Source organism: Trachypithecus francoisi, unplaced genomic scaffold, assembly GCF_009764315.1.
Source record: "Trachypithecus francoisi isolate TF-2019V2 unplaced genomic scaffold, Tfra_2.0 Lachesis_group3, whole genome shotgun sequence".
In the NCBI taxonomy this organism is placed as follows: Eukaryota; Metazoa; Chordata; class Mammalia; order Primates; family Cercopithecidae; genus Trachypithecus; species Trachypithecus francoisi.
In genome coordinates this window covers 145,315,981-145,328,733 of record NW_022681468.1, presented here as the reverse complement: position 1 = coordinate 145,328,733, position 12,753 = coordinate 145,315,981, and the positions used below count along the sequence as shown (strand labels likewise).

At 43.2% G+C, this 12,753-nt stretch overlaps 1 long non-coding RNA gene across 1 annotated transcript; it reads left to right on the top strand.

Moving 5' to 3' along the window:
• On the top strand, positions 1-9,537 carry LOC117069249. The gene is made up of 4 exons (XR_004431465.1): positions 1-131; positions 5,500-5,505; positions 6,932-6,934; positions 9,527-9,537. It is a non-coding gene; the product is annotated as an uncharacterized LOC117069249 (long non-coding RNA).
• The last annotated feature ends 3,216 nt before the right edge of the window (positions 9,538-12,753 follow it).

The following is a 12,753-nucleotide window of genomic DNA, read 5'->3' as shown; positions in this document are numbered from 1 at the left end:
TTCCTCTATTGCAGAGATGAACTTCAACTACAAGCCCCTCTGGACCATGGTGCTTATTTGCCAAGCACTCCAGGTATATGCCGGCTTTGGTAATCCCCATGAGGCCCGTAAATATATACGACAACGATACGGTAAGCCCTGTGATTGTTTGGGGGGATATGTGACCTCCCTTCCAAATACGTACATCTCAGCTGTGTCCTGCTCCGCTTACACAGCATACCTGTCTAGTGACTCTCTTAAGTGGAGGTGTGTGTCAACCCCAAGAATATCTAGCGGAGGGGATACCACAACCTGCCCTTGTGACACATTTAAGGCTGCTATGCATAGTTCCTGCTACAATACTTATTTAGAATGTACCTCTGGCGGTAAAACATACTATACTGCTATCTTAACAAGATCTAGAACCCCCACTATAGGGGCCAGTAGTGTTCCTACAGTTGTAGGAAATACCAATAACATTATATCAGCTGGCTGTACTGGAATTGTAGGACAGCCTGTCTGCTGGAATATTCACCCCCCCCCCTTCATATCTCTGATGGAGGAGGACCACAAGACAAGGTCCGAGAAATTAGGGTACACAAAAAACTTGAAGAGTTGCAAAGGTCCCTGTACCCGAAATTCACTACCACCCCTTGGCCTTGCCCAAAGCCCGGGGAAAGAGAAAGTTGATGCCCAGACCTTTGCCCTCCTCACGGCTACTCATAACCTGCTTAACAATTCCAACTCTAGTCTGGCTAATGACTGCTGGCTGTGTCTGCAATCAGGAGATCCTGTTCCTCTTGCCATACCCAGTAATAACTTAAATTATACATCCAATGCCCCTTGCACCATAATTCCTCCCCTTAAGGTACAGCCTTTAGAATTTCCTCGTTCCTCTTGCATCTACTCCCCTCCCCTTAATAACACTTACGACCTTGATGTAGGATTCAATGAGTTCAATAATTGTTCCACCATAGCAAATATTTCCTAACCGTTGTGTGCCCCAAACAGCTCAGTTTTTATATGTGGCAATAATAGGGCTTATACCTATTTACCTACTAACTGGACAGGACGCTGTGTCTTAGCCACACTTTTGCCAGACATAGACATTATCCCTGGAGATGAACCTGTACCTATCCCAGCTATAGATCACTTTTTAGGAAGAAACAAAAGGGCAATACAATTTATCCCCTTACTTGCAGGATTAGGCATAACTACTGCCCTAGCAACTGGGGCTACAGGCCTAGGGGCTTCTGTTACTCAATACACCAAATTGTCTCACCAATTGATCTCAGATATGCAGGCCATCTCAAGTACTATACAAGATTTACAAGATCAGGTAGATTCTCTGGCAGAAGTAGTGCTCCAAAATAGAAGAGGCCTAGATTTACTAACTGCAGAACAGGGAGGCATCTGCTTGGCTTTACAGGAGAAGTGCTGTTTCTATGCCAACAAATCTGGGATCGTCAGGGATAAAATCAGGCGTCTACAAGAAGACCTAGAAAAACGACGAAAAGAAATAACCGATAACCCGTTTTGGACTGGGTTCCATGGACTCCTTCCCTATCTTATGCCATTCCTGGGCCCCCTGCTTTGCCTATTGCTCTTACTCTCTGTAGGACCTTTGGTCTTCAATAAGCTCATGACATTCATTAAGCAACAAGTCGAGGCTATCCAAGCGAAGCCTATACAGGTCCATTATAATCGCCTAGAACAAGAAGATCGCAGTGGTTCATACTCACATCCATTATGACCACCTTCCCTATGCGCTGAACTGGACAGCCAATGACGGGTAAGAGAGCATCATCTCTCACTAACCTAAGACAGGAGGGCCGTCATAAGCTACTGCCTAATCCCATGACGGGTACCAGTGATGAGATGCATTACTCCAACCTAAGACAGGCGCAGTTCCCGAGGGACAATCTTCTAGCCGTAATTATATATAAAAAAGGGGGACCTGTCCGGAGCCATGAGGCCCGGAATTAGACGACCTCTGTTGCTTGATCTCCGCAAAGCGGAGACAGGATGGCACATTCCCGGGTTCTTTATTTACAAACCCTTCCCGCGCGCGCCTAAGTTTTTCCCGCGTGCGCCAAAACTGTTGCCGCGCGCGCCCAAAGCTTTTCCCGCGGGCGCCTAAGTTTTTCCCGGGCGCGCCTAAACTGTTCCCGCACGCGCCAACCTTTCCCACGCGCGTAAACATTTTCCCGCCCAGGAAGATATGCAGCCTAGGGCGCAGGCGCGATCCTGCGCCCGGGAACAGTACAAACCCATGGCGCATGCGCAATTGTAATTTGAGAAGACCCGGCCCCCCGTCACCGCCCTGGCCCAACCTCTTCCCCTGCCAGCCTATATAAGGCATGACCCTGCATTCAATAAACGAGACTTGATCAGGCTACTTGTCTTGTCTCCATTTCTTGTGTTTTCTTGTCTCCTCCATTCCCACTCCCCCTTCCAGGGCCCGTTTGACTGTCCTGCGGGTCGGGACAATTTTGCAATTGTGAATTGTACTGCTATAAACATGCATGTGAAAGTATCTTTTTCATATAATGACTTCTTTCCCTCTGGGTAGATACCCAGTAGGAGGATTGCTCGATCAAGTAGTTCTACTTTTAGTTCTTTAAGGAATCGCCACACTGTTTTCCATAGTGGTAGTACTAGTTTACATTCCCACCAGCAGTGTAGAAGTGTTCCCTGTTCACTGCGTCCATGCCAACATCTACAGTTTTTTGATGTTTTTGAGTATGGTCATTCTTGCAGGAGTAAGGTGGTATCACATTGTGGTTTTGATTTGCATTTTCCTGACCATTAGTGATGTTGAGCATTTTTTCATATGTTTGCTGTCATTTGTATATCTTCTTTTGAGAATTGTCTATTCATGTTCTTAGCCCACTTTTTGATGGGATTGTTTGTTTTTTTCTTACTGATTTCAGTTTGTTGTAGATTCTGGATATTAGTCCTTTGTCAGATGTATAGATTGTGAAAATTTTCTCCCACTCTATGGGTTGTCTGCTTACTCTGCTGTTACTTTTGCTGTGCAAAAGCTCTTTAGTTTAATTAAGTCCCAGTTATTTATCTTTGCTTTTATTGCATTTGCTTTTGGGTTATTGGTCATGAAATTCTTGCCTAAGCCAATGTCTAGAAGGGTTTTTGCAATGTTATCTTCTAGAATTTTTATAGTTTCAGGTCTTAGATTTAAGTTCTTAATCCATCTTGGTTGATTTTTTTATAAGGTGAGAGATGAGGATTCATTCTTCTACATGTAGCTAGCCAATTATCCCAGCACCATTTGTTGAAAAGGGTGTCCTTTCTCCACTTTATGTTTTTGTTTGCTTTGTCAGAGATCAGTTGGCTATAAGTATTTGGGTTTATTTCTGGGTTCTCTATTCTGTTCCACTGGTCTATGTGTCTTTTTTTTTTTTTTTGAGATGGAGTCTCGCTCTGTCTCCCAGCCTGGAGTGCAGTGGCGCAATATCAGCTCGCGGCAAGCTCCATCTCCCAGGCTCACACCATTCTCCTGCCTCAGCCTCCCGAGTAGCTGGGACTACAGGCGCCCACCACCACGCCGGGCTATTTTTTTTTTTTTTTAGTAGAGATGGGGTTTCACCGTGTTAGCCAGGATGGTCTTGATCTCCTGATCTTGTAATCCATCTGCCTCGGCCTCCCAAAGTGCTGGGATTACAAGCGTGAGCCACTGCGCCCAGCCTTCACAAATAATTTAAAAACTATTAACATTTCACTCTTGTCATCATGTGTAGGAGAGCAACTAGTCCTCAGTGGAATACAAATTGTTTCTAGCTGAAGTTTTCTTTTCCCGACATCATGCTTGTTCCCGCACATCCAAGATATCCAATCAGGGTATCTCAAACAACACTGCGCCTGGCAATGGAACTCACTTCAGGGTAAAAGAAAGCAGGTAATGACTAATATCAATGGAATTTACCAGGCTTACCATTACTTAATTACCCAGAAGGAATTAGCCTTACAGACCATGCAAAATATTTGCTTTCTCCTTCAGATCATGAAAGTATTAGACTAAAAATCATTTCTAAAATGTAACTCCTCCATTTCTGACCTGGATAAGATGGCAGGCAGATTCTTGCCCTCTCTAGTCCTCTCCACAATGCACAATAATAAACATTGCAAAAATAACTCAAGACACAATGAAAGGGGAACTCTGAGAGGTAGAAGACGAGGGTGCATCAGTTTGAGATCCCAGGACTGGAGAAGCAACACAGTGTCAGGGTGTCCTATGTCCTTCCAACCTACAAAAGAGGTGATCCAGGTCCAGCATTTTCTGATCCGAGCCTAGCAGTAGAAGGCAGCCCAGGTGGGCTAAGGTCTCCCCCACATTGAATAGGAATCCACCTATACTATCACCTGAGCCCAGTAAATAGGGTGGATCAGAAGCCCACTTATATACTAAGGGGCCAGGGAAGCTTTCTTCTTCTTCTCTGATGGGCCTGAGACTCCCCTCCTCCTTCACCCAGAGACACCATGCAGTCGGAAGGCACCAGAAAGGGAAACACACCAAAAGAAGAGAGCATCAGGACTAACTGAATTTGTTTTGCAGACAATAATGAAAAAGAAAATTCAAAAAGAAATAATTTTTTTGAAAGCATTTACTTTGCAATCAGACACAAGAAGGTCCTGTCAGGCATGGACCAAGTCTATACAGCCATAACTCATGGCCTAGAGAGCCCCTGGAATGTACAGCTACAGACAGCTACAGATACCCATTCCTTGCCCTTAGGGACATCAGGAAAGAGGGTGTCATCTGCCAGACCCAGACTGTGTGTGACCATGACTCAGGATTACTTCCCTTCAATCCCTTCAGAGACAAAATGAAATGAAGGGTAAGTCATCCCTGACTTTGTTTAAAACACAGCACCCTATATAGGTTTTATAAACATTTTATTTTTTATGGCCTTTTTCTGTTATTTCATTTTTAAGAAACCCACCACTCACCTATTCATCCCCTGACAGAAACGTATTTAAAGCTGATGAAAAAGCAGAGAAATATTTCACAACATTGAAGGAAAATAATCTGACTGAACCAAGCTTTCATAGGTGAACTGGGGAAAGAGTGAAGAACCAAGCAAAATAGACAAGTCAGGTAAAGTTGTAAAATAGTTTGGTTTTGCATTCTTATTTCTAGAAAGTTTTTGCAAAGTTGCATTATAACTAAGAGATTTTCCTCTAAGTTGCCATAAAAAGCAAAAGTGGGCCCAGATGTCACCAGGGAGAGCTGTCATCAAGGCTCTCCTGCCTCAAGAAACACCTTACCCGTCCCAGAGAAAGACTTTGAAAAGAGGTCACTCTCAGAATGTTTACCAAGAGAGAGAAGGAAGTCAGTACCTCACACTTCTCCTGGATTTGTAATCCCTTGCTCTCCTGCTGGTTTTTAATTTCTATCTGGATGGCCTACTATGAGGCTGCCCTGACCAGATTCTTCCCCAGAACAAGGAGCTTTCACTAAGTGAGAAGAGAGGAGTGACAAATCGCACTCCACTTTCAGAGTGTCTTGTTACGGAAAATTTTCTTGCATCGCATCCCAGAGAATTAACATAAAATAATTGCACGAATGTTAGAAAGAAGTTACGAGAACATTGTAAAAGCATCAGTAGAGCACACATTCATTCATTTCTTTAACAAATAAGTATTGAGCAACTTCTACATGTCAGATATTGTCCTAGCCACAGGAAACACAGCAATAAAAGAAAAAAAAAATCAGCCGGGCGCGATGGCTCAAGCCTGTAATCCCAGCACTTTGGGAGGCTGAGATGGGCGGATCACGAGGTCAGGAGATCGAGACCATCCTGGCTAACATGGTGAAACCCCATCTCTACTAAAAATATAAAAAAACTAGCCGGGCGAGGTGGCGGGCGCCTCTAGTCCCAGCTATTCAGTAGGCTGAGGCAGGAGAATGGGGTAAACCCGGGAGGCGGAGCTTGCAGTGAGCTGAGATCCGGCCACTGCGCTCCAGCCTGGGCGACAGAGCGAGACTCCGTCTCGAAAAAAAAAAAAAAAAAATCCTGCTTTAGAAGGCTTACATTGGAGTGGGAAGAAACAGACAAATAGTTATCGGCATCTGACCATAAGGTAGGTTAAGGAAGAATAAAGTATATTAAGGGAAGCAGAATTAGGAATATAGGGAATGAGAATACTGTTTTAAATGCTGAAAGATAATCTTTCTGAGGAGGTGACCTTGAGTAGAGACAGAAAGAAATGAGGGGAAAGTATGCACAAATGTGGAAGAAAAGCATTCCAGACAGAGAAAAAGCGCATGGGAATAGGCACATTCATGGAGAGTGAAGAGGGGAGGGTGGATGAAGAGTCCTGTGCTGGCAGTGAGAGCAGGGGTGGTGGGAGCAGCCCACAGAGCACCTGTGGCCAATGAAGAATCAGACTTTCACTGTGTGCAATATAAGAAGCCACTGGAGCATTCTGAACAGAACAGCAACATCGTCTGGTCAATGTTTCTAAAGGGTCATGTGGACTGCTGTTGCAGGATAGGCGGTGGAAGGGGCAAAACCAGTTAGGAGGCTATTGCCGCAGTCAAGACAAAAGATGGGGGTGGCTTGAATCAGGATGGGAGCAGTGGAGATGATAAGACATGGTCAGATTCTGAACAAATTTTGAAGGTAGAGCTGACATAATTTGTTGATAAATTGGGTACATGGACTGTGAGTGGGAAATAGGAATCAAGGCTGACCCCAATGCTGTTGACCCAGAAAGCTGATAGAATTTACTGAAAAGCAGAATACTGCAACAGAAGTAAACCAGAGGTAGGTATGAAGAGAATTAAGAGTTAGATTGGAGATGTATTCAGTTTGAGATGCATGTTACACGCCTAAGTGGAGCTGGCAAGTAGGCAGTTGGACTTCAAAGTTGGACACTCATGGGAAACGTTAACCGCTGAAGCTACTTTTGGAAGTTATTACCCAGATAGCTGGTACTTGAGCCATGGAAGTGAAGTTTACAAAGACAGAAATCTTCTTGTTAAGGCCTCTTGGATTTCAATAATTTACCAGATTTGTGCAATAGTAGACCAAATAAAAAATAAATAGAACAATAAAAATTTCTGTCTCTAGAGCCTATATAGTCAAAGTAGAAAAGCCTCTGGACCTTTAAGACTTGCAGTTTACTAGCTCTGTTCAAGGAATTCAATGACCACAAAACGTGTGAGCATATAATATAAGGATGACCAAAGAAGGGAATTTAGACCAAGATCATCAAAAAGTTTTCATAGAATACGTCAAAAAGACATCTGATACACACATAAACACATACACACTAAATTCAAGATAGACAAAGATAGATATAGACTTACCATGGACATTTATACTTAATTATCCATAAAGAATAGAATCAAGTTCCATTAATTTTTTTCAATTCTTTTTCTAACTCAAGACTTTCAAAACTCCTCTCTCTTTCGTTGTCCCTTCCTTGCTCATCTCAAATAAAAATCACAATTTGTAAGATCACTCTTACCAAACCAAAGAGACTTGGGGGGAACAGTAATTTGTACGAGCTAACTTGGGATCTGTTATCATTTTTAACAGGTGACACTTGATTTCTCACCTGATGTACCAAAGAATGGCAGAACGAAAGCCTCTAGGGAGAAAATGAGATTTTTCATAGCTTAAACACTAAAAATAACAGCCCCATAACGCTGAATCTCATTATCAAACAGCAAACACTCCCACCTCTCTCGTCAACTGTGGTGTGCACGAGATGCCTTTCAGAAGGCCACACATTCGTTTACACTCATGCCTACCCACCATGCCACCCCCATCACAAACAGACACACACACCCCACCAGCAAGGATGCTGTTACCCGTGGTAAACTTGGAAAACATGTGTCGGAGCTAGAACCTTCTCTTGTCACATTATAATTTACTGCCCAGGATGTGAGTCTGTGGTTGCAGACCATTTTGTTCCTTATGTGGCGGATTTGGCCAGAGCTGGTGAGAATAATGAATGCAGATGCATATCCAATGTGCAAGGAGGAGAGATATTCAGACCCAGAGTGAATTAGAGAAAGAAAAAACCCCAGCAAGAGGCACAACCCAGCTCACTCAAGCTTTGTCAGTCACTGTTTACATCATGTTCACCCATAAAATAGATAATGACAATATTTTCCCATATATTTCTAAGCTTCTGGTCTCTGGGGAAGTCTAAAAATTCACAGTGGCCTTAAAAATATGTACCAAATCTTTAGCAGACAATAAAAGAGATACGAAATCAGCATTTTATCAATCACTGGACTAGACCTCCCTATGCCCCAGGCAAGGGACTGTCTGCAAGATTACCAAAAAGCAATGAGCCTTGTCTTACTCCACTGTTGCAAGTCTTTTGGGGAAAGCTTTACCTCTGGAATCTTGTCTTGGAGTATTCTAGAGGGGGAGAAGCCAGCATAACACACTACACCACACCACACACCAACTCACCTCTCTCTCTTCCTACCCCACCAAGCCCCTTCTTCAGTGCCTTCGGGAGGGCTGCCTTTCTTGTCCTAGCATGGCTTGGAATTAGACGAATACAGGATTAACACTTTATGTGCCAGGCTTCAAGAACAGTTTCAACATCCACGGGGCATGTTAGAGTTTGAAAATGTCGTCATGCCCTTTACCACAGTGAAGACGTCCAACAAGACTCTGGGAGAAGCAATATGGGCATTACTCTCCCATTTCATAATTGAGACGGGAAGGCTCAGACGTAAGGCAGCACAGAGGCCAAGGTAGGAAAAGGCTGGCAGCAGGGTGTGACTGGAGGCCCATGAACTGAGGTCCACCTGCAGGAACGATATTCACTCGTCTTTCTTTATAGGACAAGATTCTGGTCTCAAGCAGATCCGACTGCCACTCAGGCAAACCTAATAATTCCTCTAAGTCAATTCACTCATCCATTAAGTTGATTTATTGTACCTGCAAAGGCAATTATGATTAAGGAAAATGGAGAAGAGAAAGCACCAGGACCAGGACTGAGCATGTGTTCTGGGGATGTTAGTTTCCTGTGTGTCTCTTCCCCACTCCTCCTGCCCCAGCTTCAATCCTCACAACACTATTACCATTACTATAATTGTTACTTTGACGTGATTACACCTAACGTGTTCTCTGTGCTTACTACATACCAGCCACCCCTATACTTAATTCTTGCCACAACGCTGTGAAGTACCACTATTATCTACCTTATTTGAAAGCCTAAAAAAAAAAAAAATGATTCTCAGGACAGTTGTGCAGAATTGAGAATCCTTCTCTGGTCTGAGTCCCGTGTCACAATCTCAGCCACTTTGGAACACTGTCTGGATGCTCAGGCCTCCTGCTCAGCCCACTTGTTCTCACTAGCCTCACTAGCTTTGAACGTCTGCCCTCTTCCTCTCCATTCTCATGCCCTGGTCCTCACTTGACCTCAACAACCTTGTGACTAAATCAATAAACAGCTTGTAGGACCTGGCCCCTGGTGCTAGTCACAAGTCTCTCACCTAGGTTTGCCAGATATAGTAAACAAAAATATAGAACTCCCATTTAAATTTGAATTTCAGATAAACAACCATGCTTAAGGATAACTAAGTCCCAAATATTACATGCTATGCAGACTTGCATGAGACATATTTGTACTAAAAATTATTCATTATTCACCTGAAATTCACACTTACCTTAGTACCCTATATTTTATCTTGATAACCCTAGGCACGTCTCAATCCCCAGTAGACTCTGCTATTCTGTGTGTCCCATGTCTATAAACCCTGCTGTAGTGGTTATTACATCAGTGGATTTTGAAAAATCACACCTCCATTATTCATATCTTACAGAGTTCCCTCCCTTTGAATCTCAACTGATCTATGACTTGCATCAGTAAAACTGCAGTGGCAGTGTCTCTTCTAAGCCTAGGTTTTAAGAAGCCCTAGAAAATAGTGCCAGGGCATGTATATCAGTTATCTATTGCTGCATAACAATTTCTGATTTTGCAGTCTTGTAATCTCTGAGCTCTCAAATAAGTCTCACTACTCTGCTGGAAAGACTATATGCATTACTTTACTTCACAAGATTTTTATGAAATGCAAATGAGAACAGGACAATTTAGATCAGGTTCCTCAGAAGTAGAACTGAAGACCAGGACATATATGTATACACACACACACACAAACACACATATACATACACACACACATGGACATATACATATAGAGAGAGATATGTGGACATAAACACATGTGTATGTGTATATATATTACATATTATATATATATACACATATACACACACACACAGAGAGAGAGAAAGAGACAGAGAGAGAGAAAGAGAGAAAGAGACCCTGAAACTACATGAAGGAAAACCAAGGAAAGCAGTCAACAGCAAGGCCAAACCTCTGATCCTAGTTGAGCTATTTCAGCCACCCCCAGCCATTTGAACTATGGTATCAAGCACAAGTTAAGAAACTGATTTGGGCATTCCAGCCCCAACAGGCACCAAGTGAAACAGGGATATTCTATCCCGACTCTGCCCTGTACAAATTTCAGACCCTCAGATTCATGAGAAAGTAACAATACTTTTTTTTTTTTTTTTTTTAGACAGAGTCTCATTCTGTTGCCCAGGCTGGAGTGCAGTGGCACGATCCCAGCTCACTGAAACCTCTGCCTCCCGGGTTCAAGCAATTCTCCTGCCTCAGCCTCCCAAGTAGCTGGGATTACAGGCGTGCACCACCACGCCTGGATAACTTTTGTATTTTTAGTAAATGTAGGGTTTCACCCCGTTGGCCAGGCTAGTCTCGAACTCCTGATCTCATGATCTGCCCACCTTGGCCTCCCAAAGTGGTGGGATTACAAGTTTTGAGGTAGTTTGTTATGCAGCAATAGATAACTGATATACATGCCCCAGCACTATTTTCTATAAAGCTTTGGGGTTAACATCATAAGCATCTAGTTCAATCCATTTATTACCATGGAAGTCTCACAAACCAAACTTACAAGCTCGGATTCTAGATACAAGCTGCCTCTGTAGCTATGACTTTAAAAGCTGCTGGAGTCCAAGTCAGTCCCCATATTTCTCAGTTACAGTTGGAAACTAAGACGTGACAGGGCACAGCAGGCAGTTATCTTGTTGTGCTGCATAACAGAAGCAGCGCGAGGCCAGCCTACGCCCAGGGAGACATTAGCAGAGCAAGGCTGAGAGAAGATTGTCCAGCACCTGCCTGCTCTCAGCTGGGGCTCCCGCCAATCCCATTAGCTTTGTGCTTACATAATCACAAAGTCCACCTACATAGCTTTCAAAAGAAAAAATTCCAGGAACTGTGGGCCATAATATCTGTCTGAATTATTATCTGGGTCGGTGCACTGAGGGGAGAGTTGATAAGAGCACAGCAAGGAAAATATGCTAGCAGTATCAACGGAAAAATACAAGAGGTTATGATATTGATCCACAGTTTAAACAATAATAATGCCATCATTTGACCCCAAGAGTGGTTAAGTCATATCCTGAGCATTACTCATGTTTGATGTCCAATGTAACGATCAGGCTTGATTTTAGTGGAAGACTTCTGCATAGAAAATTAGGAAGAGGAATTCATAATTCCCCAGAATTAGAGTTGATGTCACTAGGGCCTTAAAATATGTGTATCATCTGAAAAGGAATCAAGGGTAAGAACCTTTTGACAGCATTAGTTAATGCTGCTGGAAAGGATAAATCAGAGGATAGACACTAAATAGAGAGAACGTTGGCTTGAAGTCTTTGCATTAAGTTGTAATATAGGTACTAGACTAACTCAAGGTATGGCAATTCTTTTTAAGGACTTAGAAAGTCCCTTAATTTTAACTTAATTGATTTCTCCAGAGTTGACCTTTTGTGAAGGAAACTGCCCTGTGGCTGGTCCTTTAATTGCAAGTATATTTGTTTGAGAGCCTATCATGTGCCAAGCACCAGATAGGCTCTGGAAATTTTGCAATTAGTTGCACATGGCCCAGGTCCTCGAAGAGCTTACTGACTTGTACAGAGCCACATGTGGAAACAGACTCTTGAAGTAGAGCCCTGATACCTGCAGTAGGTAGTTAGGTCTGAGACTCCAGACTTACTTAATTCCTGTGATTCAATTCAGGAGACAACTGTCTACGTAACCTTGAAAAAGAACCTGAAATTCTGAGACCACTGGCTAGCTTGATGTAAATGCTGATTGTTTTTCATGGAATTCAGTGCACTGGAATCAGACACAGCTGGATTCAAGTCACAAGCTACAGACACATTGCTACCTTTTGAGCCTCAGTTTCCTCATCTGCAAAAGGGGAATAATAACATTTACTTTGGCCAGGCGCAGTGGCTCACGCCTGTAATCCCAGCACTTTGGGAGGCCAAGGCAGGCAGATCACAAGGTCAGGAGATTGAGACCATCCTGGCTAACATGGTGAAAACCCATCTCTACTAAAAAAATACAAAAAATTAGCCGAGCATGGTGGTGGGCACCTGCTGAGGCAGGAGAATGGTGTGAACCCAGGAGGCAGAGTTTGCAGTGAGCCAAGATCGCACCACTGCACTCCAGCCTGGGCAACGTAGCGAAACTCTGTCACACACACACACAAAAAAAAGGAGAAAAAAGAAAGAAAAGAAACACAATGAAGTATAGACAGGTACTGCTAGTGAAGATTTAGTTCATGGTTAGCAGGAACAGATCTTCCCAAGTAGTTCTGGAAATGAGTAGTTTCCACATGGTCCCAGACAACCAAAAAAAAGAGAGAAAAATTTCAAAGGGTAATGGAAAAACTTCCAGGCATCATAGGGT